This window comes from Protopterus annectens, chromosome 3.part0, assembly GCF_019279795.1.
Source record: "Protopterus annectens isolate FY-2018-M chromosome 3.part0, PAN1.0, whole genome shotgun sequence".
Classification (NCBI taxonomy): Eukaryota; Metazoa; Chordata; order Ceratodontiformes; family Protopteridae; genus Protopterus; species Protopterus annectens.
This window is the reverse complement of record NC_056731.1, coordinates 1,476,651,398-1,476,669,302: the sequence shown is the minus strand read 5'-3', so window position 1 is coordinate 1,476,669,302 and position 17,905 is coordinate 1,476,651,398.

Sequence of the window (17,905 nt, the reverse complement as noted above, 5' to 3'; positions counted from 1 at the left end):
TGACTGACTAACCATCCATTGACCAGGTAAATTACTTGTGCTGTAACTCACTTTCCCAAAGGTTTCTTGACTTTGTTAACTCCAGTGCACTGGACCTGCTGGTTAACACCCCAACAAGGGGTGCCAACATCCTGGACCTGGTGCTTACCAATATGGGGGGGGCACTTTAGCACACCCATTGTAAGGTCTTCCTTAGTAATATCTGACCACAAATTGGTCTCATTCAAAATAACTATCACCCCCCCAACAGCAAGGAAACTTAAACCCTTCTCCAAAGCACATTATTACCTCTTATGGGATGGTATAAATAGCTGTACTGCACCTCCCCCCTCAGATGTAACCTGGCAACTATGCTGAATTCTACACCAGTGCTTTATATGAATACCTGTTTGACTGCATTGCATCGGCTGTACCTGATAAGACCAAGACAAGCTCCATAAAGAAGAGCAAACCTGCCTGGTGGACAACTGCCAAGTCATGTGTTTTGTCATGGTAGTCATCTGGAAAGTGTGTACTGGCAACCCTTGCTTCTAGCTCGATCTCCATATATGTATGTTACGTGTGTCAGTGTGGTTGTCTGTAATATCACAAGCAAATCATTGTGGGCTCCAGTCTGATATTACTGGACCACATCTGATTTACATACTTCAGAATCCTCTGGGGATTCATGATAATGCATAACCTGACATTCTATGACCTTTTTACGGTTGTAATAGGAAGATTTAAAATGTGGTCCTATCTGTAGGCCTCTTGATTTTATCATTTAGGAGACATTCCATCTGTACTGCTTTGGGTGGATAAATAGGTGATGAAGCAATCATACATATCACAATTTGTAATAGTGATGTATACATACACTTATCTTATATGCTAGACACAGCTACATTTGAACCCAGGACCACGTGGACCAAAAATGAATGGTTTTACAGCATTTAACAGACTGAGCTACAGAGCCACTGTTACAGCAGGTGCGTTTTACATGTTGTACATATAATTGCACAGTTACCTGCTGTTACAGACCTCTCTTGCATCTATTATTATGTGTATGGCTTTATAGTGATGTATTTGTCTACCAGATTCCCAGTTAAATTCCTATTTTTCCATTAATTACTTAGCAGATTGCTGTACAATGCAGTGCAATGTGCAGCATCATGTAAACATGCTTAATGATGGGAAAAATGACAATTAGTATCCTTTTTCTTAAAACACCTGTGCTAATTAACCAGCTGTGTGGCTTGGCAGGTTGATGCACTGTTGTTCAAGGGAAATTGTACTGAGTTTGAAATAGGGCACAGGTGTACTTTTTGAATGTGATCATTATGCATTCAAATGCATATAGTAATATACCACCATATCACATTGCACAATAATTCTTTAAAGAAAAGAAAATTGGGGAGACACAGTGGTGAAATGGGATGCGAGCACGTGGAAGAGCATATTGAAATATGGGTAGGTATGTGCAGGAAGGGTGTAGGAAAGAACCACAGCTATCCATTTCTTCAACAGCAACAACTGTGCACTCAAAAAGATTTTTATCTGAATTTGGAATGTCACCCCAGGCAGAGGGGTGATGATAACATAACTGTGTTGTAAAGCCAATTGGACCAAATTGTATGTCCAGTGGACACATGTGCGAAATGGAGAGCTATGTATGTGACGATATTTTTTGTAGGACAGGTGCCTTTTTTTAAGTGAAAGTGGAATGTTGGGGAAGGGACATAGGTATGTTTGGGGAAGGTAAGCTGGAAAGGTGAGGAAGCATTTGCAGACAGACAAGACAGATAAGACAGCAGACATGGATGGCGTGGGACATAAGGGGGGTGAACACCTTGGCTTGAGTGGGTGTTGTGGGATCGTGGCCCATGTATGTCAGGTACAGTAGTAGGGTGATTAAAGTCCACACACATGGAACTGTCAGCACAGCACCTTCACTGCTCCTGTGGAGGCAGTGGTGAATGCCAGTACCTGGGGACTGACTGCCTCACCAGGATAGACAAAATGCTCTCCATCCGACATAGGCATGTACCAACAGTTTGATGCACAAGCCTATGCACCATACCTAGCAGTTGATCTTGAGTGACAAACGCATTCCCTCAATCTCCATTCCCAAAGGGGGCCACAGCCATAGCCTGTGAGGTGAAAACTACAGTACCTGATGGTGCAGGTAGTGTAGAGGCAGCAGAGGGCGTGCCACCAGGCTGCTGCCCAGATGTGCTGGGCCCCAGTGACTTGGCCATGGGGGAGTCAAGGTAGGTGGATCACTGCGAACCAGCCTACCTTGTCACACTCTGGTAAATAATACATAAACATAAAGGAAAAATAAACATAACCCAAAAATATAATTAATAACATAACAGAAAACAATAATGAGCAATGTAAACAAATTGAAAATATTATAATGAGTAACACAATGATAAATAATGTAAATTAAAGTTTTCTTAACAGCAAAGCAATATTAAATTATAGATAAGGCTAACATAGGAGAAAATTACAAATAATATGATAATATCAGATGATACTAATAAATATATTTGTTTAAATAAATAAAATAAGAGAAGGGGTGAGATGAGAGGAAAAAAGAACATTAGTAACTTCACAGATAATATCACTAAACAGACTACAATTACATACTTCTAGACATGTTTGCTTTCACTTGTCAGACCAGTGACTGCTATGCCATTCATTATTTGAAATACTACCTTGTTCTTTACACCCACACTATAATACAGATGATAATGCATCCAGCAATCATTCAGTTTTGCTTATATTGTAGATATGACATTTCACATACATACTCTCAACTTCTTAGCATCGGACATTATGGGCCAAGCCATACATAATGGGGCTTCAAAGGCACAATGACATTCTTACAAAGTGTATTCATACAATAGTGGCAAGGTGTTCTGATAACAGATTTGCCATTAAATTGCATTGCAAGTGATGTCATATATCTGCAAATAAGAGGACTGACATTTTTTTTTCTGACATTGATCCCCAGCAATATGGCAGAAGCTGGCCAGTAAAACAAGATCATATACCAAACAGATCAGACATATGGGGCAATATTCAGTACATCCTGCAAAAATTGTGACAGTTGAGAGGTATGTTCATGTACATTGATTACACATGACAGCTGGACAGTCATGGCACAGGTCTCTCAGTGTGCACTTCACATGCAGGCATGGTTATGTTTCATTCATGACATGCCAATACAGTACTGAATACTGCACAATTTCTCAGCTGGCTGGTGTGGGATTAGAACTCAAAGCAGTGACTACAGTAATACTGAACATTGAAACAATAAATTATCAGAGCACCATCTCTTCTAAAACTTTATATTGATTCATGTTGTTTCAAATCTTGCATTTGCACACATGTATAGCTGTCTAGGACGTCTGTTTACATACATGTTTACCTTAGTCATTTATTGACTGCAATCTACAGCATATTTCAGAAAAAATTAGCAGAACACAACATTGACTCTTAATCTGGGAATTGCACAACATTTATTTATGACATGCTAAAACAATATTGCATACTGCACAATTTCTCACTTGGCTGGTGTGAGATTGGAACCCCCAAGCAATGACTATAGTAATACTGAACATTTTATTTGAAACAATAATTTATAATAGCACCGTCTCCTTTTACACTTGACGGATTTGTGTGGTTTCATACCTTGCATTTATACACATGGATAGCTGTCTAGGAAATCTGTTAACTTACACATTTACCATATTCATTTATTGAGTGCAATCTACAGCATATTTCAGACAATGAGCAGACCACAACATTGAATCTTAACCTGGTTAAACCACATTAGTTAATGGTTGGAAGCTATGCTACCCAGTACTGCATGCTTACTTGCTTTAACTTGCTTTAACAGTTCAGATATGCACTGACACATTAATAAAAGTCTAAGGTATTTCATACATGACTGTCAAGACTGCAATATCTGTATTTACTTTATTTTATTATTAACGTATGCATTAATTTATTACTTTATTGATTTTTTTACATACCACATGGTTGCCTTATCCTGGCCAAATGTCTTGCATGGGACTGGACACTGCAAGCCCTCTCTTTGCAGCTGTGGTAAGAGAAGGAAACCATTATGCATACCAGTTTTCAACAGATTCAGCTTGTATATTTATAAATTACTAGAAAACATACTTATATGGGGCATGACCATCCCATGCTTCTTAGATCCAGGTATCCAAGGTTCCCCTCTTCCTTCGATATAGGTCATCAAAATGATGATGACACTTTGCCCAACGGTTCTTGGAATTCATAAATTCTAATGCCCCGGATCAACTAGTCCATAGTCCCACCAGGGGCTCAAATATCCTAGACCTGGTTATTACCAACATGGGAGATTGATGCTCCACACCAGTGGTCACCCCCTCGTTGGTCAGGTCTGACCATAAGCTAATCACCCTTGATGTCCACATCCCACCCCCACCCCCCAGTGGGGAAACCTCCATAATAAACTTCTCTAAAGCCAACTTAATGCTACTCAAGTCAGAATTGACAAACTTTATGACACCCATGCCGACGGGAACTGAAAGTTTGACTGCTGAATCCTACACTAAGGCACTGTACGAGCACATCCGCTCTTGCATGAATCATGGCATTAAAAACAGAACCAAGACAGTCTCCTCCAAAAAAAAAGAACCCGATCTAGTGGTCCCCTGCCATAAACAAACTATACAACAGAAAGATGAAACTGTTGCAGAAAAGAGTAAAATCCCAGGATGCAAAAAACTTCCTTACCAGCCTCAGTAAGAAGCTGAGATCCATCATAAAATCCTCCAAAGCTAGCTACAAAAATAAAATTGCCAAAGATTCCAAGGACAATCACAAGGCATTTTATAGTTATGTCAAGAATCTAAACGGCAATGCTCAGATCTGCTCTGAGCTGCAACAGAATGGCATTAAATATACTGATCCCAAGGATATTGCCAATATCCTGGAAGATCGATTCAGTGCCATCTTCACCCCCTCTGACCCCCTAAAGGGCCCATCTCAATACCAAAAGATTGCCAAATTCTGGTAATCACTGCCACACAAGTAAAAAATGCACTCTCCAAAGGTAAGAATACAGCATCCATGAGACTAGATGACATCCTGGGCTGTGTACTACAGGAACTACAAAATGAACTGGCACCTCACCAAAGTGTCATGTTTAATCATAGCCTCACCTCAGGCTTTGTGCCCAATGAGTGGTGCACAGCTACAGTTATCCCACTCCACAAGGGGGGATCCAACTTGGATCCTGGGAACTATTGTCCCATCAATCTGACGAGCCTGATCTGCAAAGCAATGGAATGCATTATCATGGAACTTATAAACAAAGACATTGGCAACCTTCAAACACTGGATCCCACCCAGTTTGGTTTTGTAAAGGGCCGGTCTTGTCTCCTCAACCTGATTGACTTCTTCAAATCAGTCTCCAGAGCCGTGGATAAGGGTAAGGTGGTCCACACAGCCATCTGGACTTTGCCAAGGCTTTCGACACCATCCCCCACTCTGGAATCATAGATAAACTTACTAAGCTGGGCATTAATCCCTATGTGACTAGATGAGTTGCCAACTGGCTAATAGAACCCACACTGTAAAAGTAACTGACTCAAAATCCAGCTCTAGACAAGTGACAAGTGGAGTACCTCAGGGTTCAGTCCTGTGACCGCTCTTGTTTGGCATCTACTTCTCTGAAGTACATGCCAGCACTAAGGGACTCTGGCTAACAACATTCACAGATGACTGCAAACTGGGAGCCATTACTGAATCCCCAAATGATGTGGATATTCTACAAAATGGCCTTACAGAAACAGATGCTTGATGCCAGAGCCATGGGCTCAAGCTCAATGCCAAGAAAAGTATAGTTATCCCCTTTGGGAAAAACCATGTACCCATGAATTACCACATAAGTGGCAGTACACTAAACATCAAAAGTGTGATAAGGGACTTAAGGACACAGGTGGACAGTGGTCTCACCTTTGATAACCACATAGTCACAACAGTCAGGAAATCCTTCTATGTGGCACACCTCATCACTAAGGGATTTTCATCCAGAAAAAAGGAGGTCATTGTCCCACTGTATTCATCCCTCATTAGACCCATTATAGAATACAACACCCCATTTGGTATGTACCTCTCAGGACATCTGCAACCACTGGAAAGGCCACAGAAATACCTCAATAAAAGAATCACAAGCCTAAATCAGATGCCCTATGCTGACTGTATAAACAAACTCCAGCAATACTTTGTCGTGTATTGCCTACTCAGAGGTGATCTCTGCTTAACATACAAGGTCATGTCAAAGCTAGTGCTGTTGGATATGCTACACTTAAAGAAATCCCGTTCCCTCAGAGCCACATGCTCCAGGGATCTAAACCTGGTCATCACAATGAACAAAACATGCTGGAGGGATAGGTTCCTGACCCAGAGATTCCCTATACTCTGGAATAGACTGCCCATACATGTCAACCTGAGCACCTCTTTGGCCCTCTTCAAAAGGAACCTTGATGATTGGATGGGAGATAGGAAATTCACCCTGGGGATCATGTCAGCTGCCCTGCTAGACAGGGGACCAGGGAAGTAAATATTCTGGGAAGAAATAGCCAGGGAATTATTATGGCTAGGCTTGTATAGGCCCTAGGGCCGATAGTCTAGTACCAACCTATGAACCTATGAACCACTGCTCACCAGTGCAGGGGATACAAGTTGCACTGGTCAGGTCCCTGACCAAACTATCCCATGTGTCAGAATTACACTCAGAGCCCTGATAGTCACCCTAAAGCACTCTGGGTCCATAGTGGTCTACCAGGAGTTCAATGAAAAACCTGGACTCCTGCACACCCACCATTGTGCCCTAAAGCACACATGTTCCCCCTTGACAGCAGCCATACCCACAATCAAGGTCAGGTTCCAAGAAATAATGTGAAATTCCATCCTATTGCCCTTTAAATAGGCTGCATTCCTGCCATAACACATCATACTGTAACTTTCAAAAATGTGCTGCATCTCTTAGCATCATGCAAGCTCAAACAACCCATGTTTAAGTGAAGCTTAGCAATTCATAAACAAGAAAAGACCATTGACCATGTTTAAGTGATGCTTAGCATCACATAACTTTTATAAATGTAACACTTATTTAAGTCAAATGATGATTCAGTCACCTGACACAGTTACACAGCAGTATATTTAAAATATATTGCTGCCCAGGGCTCAAACCTGGGACCTACTACACGGTAAGTCATGATTCAACCTATGTAACTACTGGGATAGTAAAGGGAGCTAACATATCTTCAGATATACTGTGAAGGTGCCTGTAAGCATAGTACAGTGCAACTCAGCTGCATGGGTTTGCATGTTGCTAACCACTACAGAACTATGCCAATTAAATACATCAGGTTTCTATTTTTAGCTGTCTAGCGTATGTCTAAAGCATATGTATGCAGCTCTAAGAATAGCTAAATAAAGTGTTGCATCATGCAAATAAGCACATACAAATAAAAAAAAAAACTGACGCATCTGGTTTCAATGTTTAGATGTCAGGCACATGTCTAATGTATGGCTGCTCAGAGCCAAGCATAGCTAAATAATGTAGCACATCACACAAACAAGCACATAAACAGAAAAAAAATTAAAATAAATCAAACTTCATGAGGTTAACAGGCCGAAAGGTATGTGGATGTGCTGTCGGTCTTACACGGATTCAATATCCATGTTGTTCTGACCTCTTTTAGGTGCACACCACAATTAATATGCATGGCATGCTGCCGAGGCTGTGTACATGGATACAGTCCATGTGGACTCTACACGGAGCCTACACAGACCTTATTGAATACTGGGGTATAGCTATACATCTTTATATATATATATATATATATATATATATATATATATATATATATATATATATATATATATATATATATCGGTCCCTGTTATAAAACTGTTTGATTCAAATCATTGTAGAGTGATGGCTTTGGATGACATAGTTTGCCTATGCCTAAATATATATATATATATATATATATATATATATATATATATATATATATATATATATATACATATATATAAATATATATATATATATATATATATATATATATATATATACATATATATATATGAAAACTCATTTCACTGAGTTTCACAGTGTTATGCATTTTCAATAAGATGGGTTCAACCATATGAGTTTCGATGAAGTGAATTTTTAGTGTTATGTTAGGGGCCCACACATCTACATAAATACACACACACACACACAAACACACACACACACACACACACACACACACACACACAAACACACACACACACACACACACGTGCATGCACGCACACATATGTGTGTGTGTATTTACATAGAGGGCCAACTGGTATCTTAAGGGCAAATGTGCTCTCTAGTTTTTCAAGAATTAATAAGCAAAAAGCACCAATCCATAGTATTAGTGCTAACATCTCCCCTACACATTTCCCATTGTGCTCACTCATGCAGTTGTATCCATCATTAATGTGTAGATAAAAGGATCCTTACCCCTCCAAAAAACTGTTACATACTTTGGCATCTGTGCTATCAAGTACAAGACTGGCATTAGCCTCCCTATGGCAACCTGTTAACAGAGGTTAGTGACATGTATGTGACTTCAAGCAATCGATTCAATGCATGGCTATGACCTGTATAGGTTTATTACTACAATGGATAAACTTCACTAGGGCACACATTAATTATAATGAGTGTCATGGACTATATTGCAGTGCTGCTTATGCACTTGTACTGTCCCTTTGCAAGGTACACCACTGAAACTTTGAACATCCACAGTGTTCTACATGATAGCATCTGTAAGTTACAACATTAACAAACATTTCACTGAGCACAGTAACAATGCAAATTATAAGGAAATATTTTTTGAGAAGGCAGCTGGTAAATAAAAGTTTTTAGATAAACACTTACATTGTAAACCAGAAGCCTTCAGTAAAGTAGCTTGCTCCTTATTTTTATTAAGCCTGTGAGATTGCCTGTCTTTAATCATCTCTAGGCTATATCCCAGTGAGGTTCAAGGCAGCTGCATGAGTATATATTTCATAAATTTAAAGATTCTAGCATGGCAGTTATACTGATAAAGCACTAAGTAATGAATGTGCATGAATAGTTGCTCTTACATGATGTGTCTGTGCTCCAAGTCATGCTAAGAGGCTTTCTTGATCTCATGCACTCACATGAGCACATTCAATCTGCATAGATCATGCATAGATAGGACAATGACCTTGTGACAGCCATGCCCTTGCCCAGCAATCAAGCCTCAGTCCTCACCAATAACACCAGGGAGGTCATCTCTGAGAAGAGGAAAGGATAACTAATACACACAGTAAAGTATAATTTCCCTTAAGTGCGCAGAGAGATCACAGTCAGTTTGGGGCTGGTTGCTCCTTTGCTCACCAGGTCCCCAGTAAGACTCCCAACTGGCACAGTTATAGGGTCAAGGTCTCAGCCTAGCTGGGCAAGCTAAAACTTCCAGTACTTTCTCTGTCCAGCCAGTGTTTCTTGTCCCAACCAAAGTAGCTGACACAACAGACACACACTTTGAGATAAGTATTTATGCAACTTCACAGACATTCCTAGTAAAGGCTAACACAGATTCTCCAGCTGTCCCCCTTTACCCAGACCACATGGTAGTAATCCCTGACACCACCCAACTAATAATATTAGCTACTAAAAGGCCCTTAAAATGATGTCTGATTATTACTGTGCAATATTATTATCCAATGGTAATGTGACAACTCAGTCTAAAGTTTATTTTAGAGTGGCCTAGTACAATAACCTCTATAAATATGCAATGGACTCTAGAGCTTATCTCTTTACAAATCAGCCACAGGTAAAGGTTTTTAAAATATTTAATAATAAATAATTAAAACACAAGACAATATTACTACATCACAGAGATACCTAAGAGTTCAGAGATTACACAGAAACTTAAAATAATACAGCAGGACAGGTCTGATTTCAAAGAAAAATACCTAATTAAACTTTACTAGCTTTAACTATTCCTACAAGAAATCACAGTGCTAAAACTTACATGTGAGCATAAGGCAGAGTGCTGATAAGTTGGATATCAAGATCAAAATGCTTACAGTCTCTCACTGAACAATAGTTTTTAAACACTCCAACAGCTCTGCTGAGGCCCTCCCAAATTACATCATTTTGACACTTAGGTTTTCTCAGGCCACAAACTGCATTATTAACAAGCTAACACCTGCTCAGAAACTTACAACAATACAAGGCATTTCAAATATACACTCTAGCAGAAACCAGAGCAATAAAGCAACTTCCACATGCAAATTATGGTCATAAACATTAGCCTTAAAACAATGGGCATGAAACCTTCATCCAAACTCACTGGAGCCGAATTCTAACATGAAAGGGTCACATCATGCTTCACTGGGCCAGTAGAGTGCCATGTTGTCACATATTTTGCAGTTCCACATTTCACAGTATTCTTTTACACTCAGGAAAACATGCCTGTATTTGATATTTATTTACAAATGCCAGCATTATATATCAAATTCTATTTGGCTAGGCTGGCAGCCTTCGCCCATCTCTCCCCAATCATCACATCTCTTCCCCCCGGGGAACTCAAGCAAGTCTTTCAAGTGCCCCTTGAGAAACGTCACTTGAGAGTGTCAGGTCTATCTGGGTGTACCTCACCCCATTCCCTGTCTTGAAACCCCGTCTGCATTGGCATTGCTACTCCCACTGCGGTGATGCACTGACATATCATATGCTTGCAACCCCAGGCTCCATCTTAGCAACTTGGCAGTTTGCTGACTAGCTCTGTTTAACAATGTTAGAGGGTTGTGATCTGTCATCACAGTGAATTTTCTTCCATACAGATAAGGCTAAAGTTTTTGTAATGCCCACACTATGGCTAGATATCACTTTTCTACAGCTGCATAGCATTCCTCCCTGGGTTGGAGCATACAACTGAGATAAAGCACTGGGTGCTCTTCTCCCTCTGAAGAAATCTGGCTGCGTACAGCCCCCACCTCATAGTCTGAAGCATCCACCTGCACAACAAATTCTTTGCTATAGTTTGGACTGGCTAACACAGGAGGTCCTCCTAAAGCTTCCTTAAGCTTCTGAAATGCCTGCTCACATGCTGGGGTCAACACTACCTTATCTTGCCTGTTATTCCTTGTCAGGTCTGTGAGGGGAGCAGCTATGGTCCTATAATTGGGAACAAACTTTCTGTAGTACCCTTTAGTACCCTTCTGTCCCTAATAATGCCCTCAACTGCTTTTTGGTAACAGGTGCAGTCCATGCCTGAATAGCTTCCACTTTGGCAGGTTCTGGCCTTATCTTACCACTCCCCACTCTATGTCCTAGGTAGGAGACCTCTGCCATACCCACCTGACATTTGCTCAGCTTAATGGTCAACCCTGTCCTCTGTAGTCTGCCCATCACCTCCCTGACATGACGAAGGTGCTCTTGCCAGGAATGACTGCAGATAGCAATATCATCCATGTAAGCAAGGGCAAACCCTCCTGCTCCTGCTAAGATATGATATACCAGCCTCTGGAAAGTTGTTGGGACATTCTTCATCCCAAAGGACACCTTTGTGAACTCATACAAGCCAAAAGGAGTCACAAAGGATGACTTCTCTCCAGCACTGGGAGTCAAGGTCACCTGCCAGTAACCCTTGGTAAGATCAATAGTTGTAGGATACTTAGCCCCACCCAGCTGCTCTAGGGCCTCATCTGTCTTAGGCATGGGGTAAGCATCTGACTCGGTGTGACTTTTTAATTTCCTGTAATCCACACTGAACCTGGTGCTGCCATCCTTCTTTGGCACCAACACCACTGGTGAGGTCCAGGGACTGTTGGACTCTTGAATCACTCCTAGTTCTAACATCTCCTGTACCTCCTCCCTCAGAGTCTGTTTGACTCTCTCAGGCACCCAATAAGGGGCCTGCCTGATAGGCCTTTGGGGTCCTGTATCCACCTGGTGCTGCACCAGGTGGTGCTCCCTGGTTTCCCAGTGAACATGCCCCCAAACTCCTGCGACACTGCTCAAATTTCTCTAACCTGGGTAGGAGATAGCTGCTGGGACATTGCTACCTCTTCCACCAAGGTGTCAGCCCGAGCCTCACAGAGGAGATCATTTACAAGATCTCTCCCAGTATCCTCCTGCAATCCACTGCAAATGCTCAGCACAAGGTCCTCTGTATCATGGTAAAATTTCATCATGTTAACATGGTACAATTTATGACCCTGCCATCTGCCTAGCACTTCCACCATGTAGTTAACATCACTTACCTTTCTTACCATCTTGTAGGGTCCCTCCCAAGCTGCCTGCAACTTGTGTCTGACAGGAATGAGAACCATTACCTGCTGCCCTACAGTATACTCTCTAGTTTGAGCATTCCTGTCATACCACACCTTTTTCTGTTGTTGGGCTTCAGCCAGGTTCTCCTGGGCCAGGTCCATGAGTTCCCTGAGCCTTGTCCTGAGGTTCAGGACATATGCCACAACAGACTCTGTGTGAGACTCACAGTCACCTTCCCACTTATCTTGAATTAAATCTAGAGGTCCCCTCACCCTATGCCCATACAGCAACTCAAAGGGTGAAAAAACTGTGGATTCCTGGGGAACCTCTATGTAAGCAAACAACAGATGGGGCAAATATTTATCCCACTCCTTCTTTAACTGATCTGTAAATGCCTGTAGCATGGACATGATTGTAGAGTTTAACCTCTCAACAAAACCATTAGTCTGGGGATGGTAGGGTGTGGTCTTCATGTGCTTCACACCACAGGAATTCCACAGACAAGCCAGCAGGTCTGACATAAAATTGGCACCTCTGTCAGACAGTATTTTATTTGGGAAACCTGCCCTGCTGAAAATGTCTAGCAAAGCATTTGCCACCTTCTCAGTCTCATTGGAGGACAAAACCACTGCCTCAGGGTATCGTGTAGCATAATCTACAATCACTAGGATATACTTTTTCCCTGTGGAACTTGGGGTACTCAGAGGACCCACAATATCCATAGCTACCCTCTGAAATGGCTCCTCAATCACAGGCAAAGGCATCAAAGGATCTCTGACTTTGTCTCCTGCCTTGCCTACCTTTTGGCACTGCTCACAGGTCCTGCAGTACCCTGTTACATCTCTGGAAATTCTAGGCAAACCGAAGTTCTGCACAATATGCCTCTTTGTATGTTTTATGTCCATATGACCTGCAAAGGGAACATCATGGGCTATGGATAGAAGTGCCAGACGGTAAGCTCTAGGCACTACCAACAGATGTACTGTCTCACCTTCTAGCCCTCCCTCAGGAGTCCACTCTGTGTACAGTAACCCTTTGTTCCAGTATACAGATTCCCCCTTCCCCTGAGAATCAGGTGCCTCCCTAGCTACCTGCCTCAGGCCTTGCAATGCAGGGTCTGAGAGCTGAGCCTGTCTCAGCTCTCTCCTTGTAAACCTTCTCAGCTCCCCTTCCAAAGGAAATCTGGCATCCTCTGACAGTGGTGCCTTACTGTCAGCATGGGTTCTACTACTCACCTCTACCTTTGCAGTCACTCTGTCCAAGGGACCATCAGTACCTACAAGCAGCTGTGGCTCATATTCAGTCTCACTGCTACAGTGTAGCTCACTCCCTGACGTACTTCCGGGGTCCAGTTACTCCCTTACTACAGTTCCTCAGGTCTGCCTTAGTCAGGTTTCCATGCACCAGCCCCCTAGCCTGGCACATCTCCGCTGGGCTCTTTTGTCACTTTACATACTCCTCTGCTGCTGATGCTGCTGACTGCCACTAAGCTACAGCTAACAATAAACAATTGTGTAAGCCAAATTCTAACATGAAAGGGTCACAACATGCTTCAATGGTCCAGTAGAGTGCAATGTTGTCACATATTTTGCAGTTCCACATTTCACAGTATTATTTTACACTCAAGAAAACATGCCTGTATTTTACATTTATTTACAAATGCCAGAATTATATATCAAATTCTATTTGACTAGGCTGGCAGCCTTCGCCCATCTGTCCCCAGTCGTCACAGACCTATATGGGGGATGAGCAGAAAATTAGTTTACTTCTCTATGCAATAAAGGGAGCTAAGGAGCACACCTGTTATCATGCTTATTCAATGCACTCCTAGTTCACATGTTCCATGCCAGTGATCAAATCCTAATACCCCTCTAATATTCCAACACCATATGTGTTACTTAATGTTCACTCCAAGACAGGCCACACTAGCAATATCTTATGGTGTGCAGCACATGCTGAAAATATATGAGTGAATGATTGCATTACCCTGTCACAGCTCTGGAATGCAATCTACTGAATGGCCATGGCTTCCACTGGCACTGAGTTTGTCAGGGCTCTCCAGTGGTGTTGCAAAGAAAGCAGAATTTCCCTTTAATTCCTCCATTGGAACCACTTTGATCACCTGAGTGGAGATTCTTATGAGTATCCTCATTATAAACTGGATGCCTGACACATTATTGCCAGGCAGAGTCTCATGCCAACGGAACATCCCACTCTGGTGAGCAGTGCATTTACCACTAACACAACCTGATCTGAGGAGATGGCATCTTTTTCTTCTCAACCAGTATGAAAACAAAGTCAGAGAAAGGGCACTTGAAATGTACTGTAAGTATTATTTGCCTTGATTCTGCACTCATTGGTTTTCATGTTTACAAATGTGAATATTATAAGAATAAAACTTAACCAGTTTTTTTCTTATTGCTCAAGAGGCTATTTTCTAAATGAAGACATGCACACTGTTTTTCTTCTCTCTCTCTCTCTCTCTCTTTTTTTTGTTATTTGCTATTTCTAATTGCATTTAGTTTCTTAGATGTATCTGCTATGTGTCAGCAGAATACCGGAGTGTGGCCCTGTAAAGGTAGTACTGCCTAGCTTAAGGTTTGTATGGCACATGTATTGAACAATTTTTGGCATTTTGAATATGTAACTGCAACTCAATAGTAAACCTCCCCTTTGCATTCCTGTTATGCATGCCATATCTAAAACATCTTAATGAGGATTCATATGCTTTGACAGTGGTATATAACATCATCCTTGACTCACACACACACACACACACACACACACACACACACACACACACACACACACACACACACACACACACACACACACACACACACACGCACACACACACACTCAGAGACTCCTACTATTTCTTTGATCCTCGGGCAGCACATCATAGCATAGGGTCTAATCTATAGCATATATTGGTAACTATTGGAAATAACTATCTATCTATCTATCTATCTATCTATCTATCTATCTATCTATCTATCTATCTATCTATCTATCTATCTATCTCTCGGTCTGCCCATCTCTCTATCTGTCTATACCTATATATAATGTATAGTGTTCCAGTGCTGTATAGCCATCTGATTTTATGAGTAATGTGTGGAGTCTGCATGTTCTCCTTATGTTCACATGGATTTCCTCTAGGTGCTCTAGTTTCCTCCCACATTCTAAAGACGTGTAGTAGGTGGATTGTATACTCTAAACTAGCCATAGATGTGAGTGTGTGTGGTATGGAAGTATAAGCTTGGCAGGGCAAGCCACCTGGCAGTGTAAACCTTGGCTCTGCATGATTATCACTGTTAAGGTGATACTCTGACACCATGGGAAAAATAAAAAAAGGAGGCTGTGGATGGATGGCTGGATGGATGGATTGATAGATGGATTGACTGATACACATATTTCTGTCTGATGAGTCTGTTTCTCTCTCTCTCTCTCTCTCTACCCTCCCTTTATCACTATCTTTTTCCTTTATTTTCTTTTTTTAAGAGTTATTTTTTCTTTCTTATTTTATTTCCATCCATTTAAGTCTTTAATTTACTACAGCAACTACCACTGCTGTACCAGTGGGGTGGCTCTGGTCTTCAGTTCCCCTACAGTCCCAGCCATTCTCTGTATGTACACCAAATGGATCCCACCCTGCTTCCCCATTAGGTACAGTGGAGTGCAGCTAGGAGGCGACCCTTACTGCCTCTGGTGGTGTTTCACTGGTCAGGAATGTTTTTTTTCCTTCTAGTGGCACTGTTAGGGGAGAGTACTATGTGAGACACAGAAAGTCTGGAGAGGTGATGGGGGAGCTGATAGACTAGTGGTTGAAAGCCTGCATCATCCACCCAGAAAAGCATCCTCCTGCAGCTAAAAGAGACACATCACTACCTGTCCTACTATCATCATCTTAGGTAGGACCAGTGGGGAGGGAGGCCATGGCACTGCCTGACTTCATCCTGGTTATTGATAGAGAATCCCGTGCACCATCACTCTCATCCTGGTGTTCCATTCCTTGTGTGTCACTTCAATCTGTGTTTGTTTTTGAATTCTCCCCATCACCAGTGCTGTCCATTTGTTTTTGTGTCAGTAATTCATGTCCTTCTCCACTCCTCCATGTGTCACCACCTACCGTATCAGTCTTTGTCTCTGTTTTATATTTCTGTATGTGCACCTGCTTCTGATCATCACATCTGTACATTTCCTGTGAATTTTCACCTATATGTTACCTTACATCCTTTCCCTGCTTCCCTTATCTCCATAAAAAGAGCACCTGTCCTAAAAAAGTATTTACTGCCTTTATCTCCTCCCTCCCATTCTTACCTTTCCTGTTTCTCTTGTGTATGCTCCTCTGTTTCCTATCTTCTTTTTCTTACTGTCCTAGAGACCCATTTTCCACCTCTTTTTATGGCTAAACAACACATATAAGCATTGCCACACATCCTTTAATTGTGGCTTGTTTGTCCATATTGTCTCAAAGTACTGCATGTGCATTCTCTGTGCTTGTCTGTTTTCTACATTTCACTCCCAACTGCAGCTGTGGGATTTCCTCCTTCAGCACCATGGGTGTGATTTTCCTGTGTGGATGTTTTAATCAGCAGTGGACTGGGTTGTGAATTTCTACCTAGTGAACTGACACCTTTGTGATATACATAGAAAGTTGATAGTAATGTTTGGACAAAGCATGTTATGGATGTGCACAGTTCACATAGTTTTACATTTAGAGTAATGAGGACAGTAAACAAATTAAGCACTGAATGTATTGAACATAAAAGGATTAATTATTTCCAAGCAAATGCTTATCCAGGGTTGAATGAGACTGTCAGTATAAAACCTCTTTTAAAGAAGAGATCTCTTTATATTTAATGAATGTATTTAATTGGTGAATTTAATTGACTTCTTGATTTTTTCTGGCTGAATTCTGATTGGCTAGTACTAGTATCTGTGATATATAAATGAATTCATTTTTTATAGTTACTGAAAACACAGAATAAGAGTTATCTGAAAAGCTTTGCTGAATAAAACAGTTTACACAGTTTTATTTTCTGAGTTCCTTTGGTGTTTTATTGTTGTTATATCTGGAACTCTTTTGCTGGTTGGTGATCAATTTTATTTTTGTAGTTAATTAATAACCTCAGGCCATGTTGTGCTACCAGACAAACTTGAGGTAGACATACTGGGCTGGATTTACGAAGGCTTGCACGGAGTCTAAGATTAGTGTAAGACGTCTGCCGAGCGATCCAGCAACAGCCGACAGGGGTGTGCATGAGAGCTTCTAAAGCTACTCTTGCACGGACAGTGTTATGGTATGCAAATTACCTCATTTGCTGCTGAAAGCTATGCAAATTAGGTAAATTTGCAATCAAGGAAACACTAACCTGTCAGTGTAAGAGTAGTGTTATTTGCAGAAATATACTCCGTTGGTAACGGAGTACCGTTCTGCAAATAGCTAAACGCAGCTATGACAGCTCCAAATAAAGGGTGCATCTTGTTGAGGAAGCATGCCAATGGCCAAATATAAGGCCATTGGCATTTGCAAATGTTGTATATCCTTAAAATCTATTTTTTCCC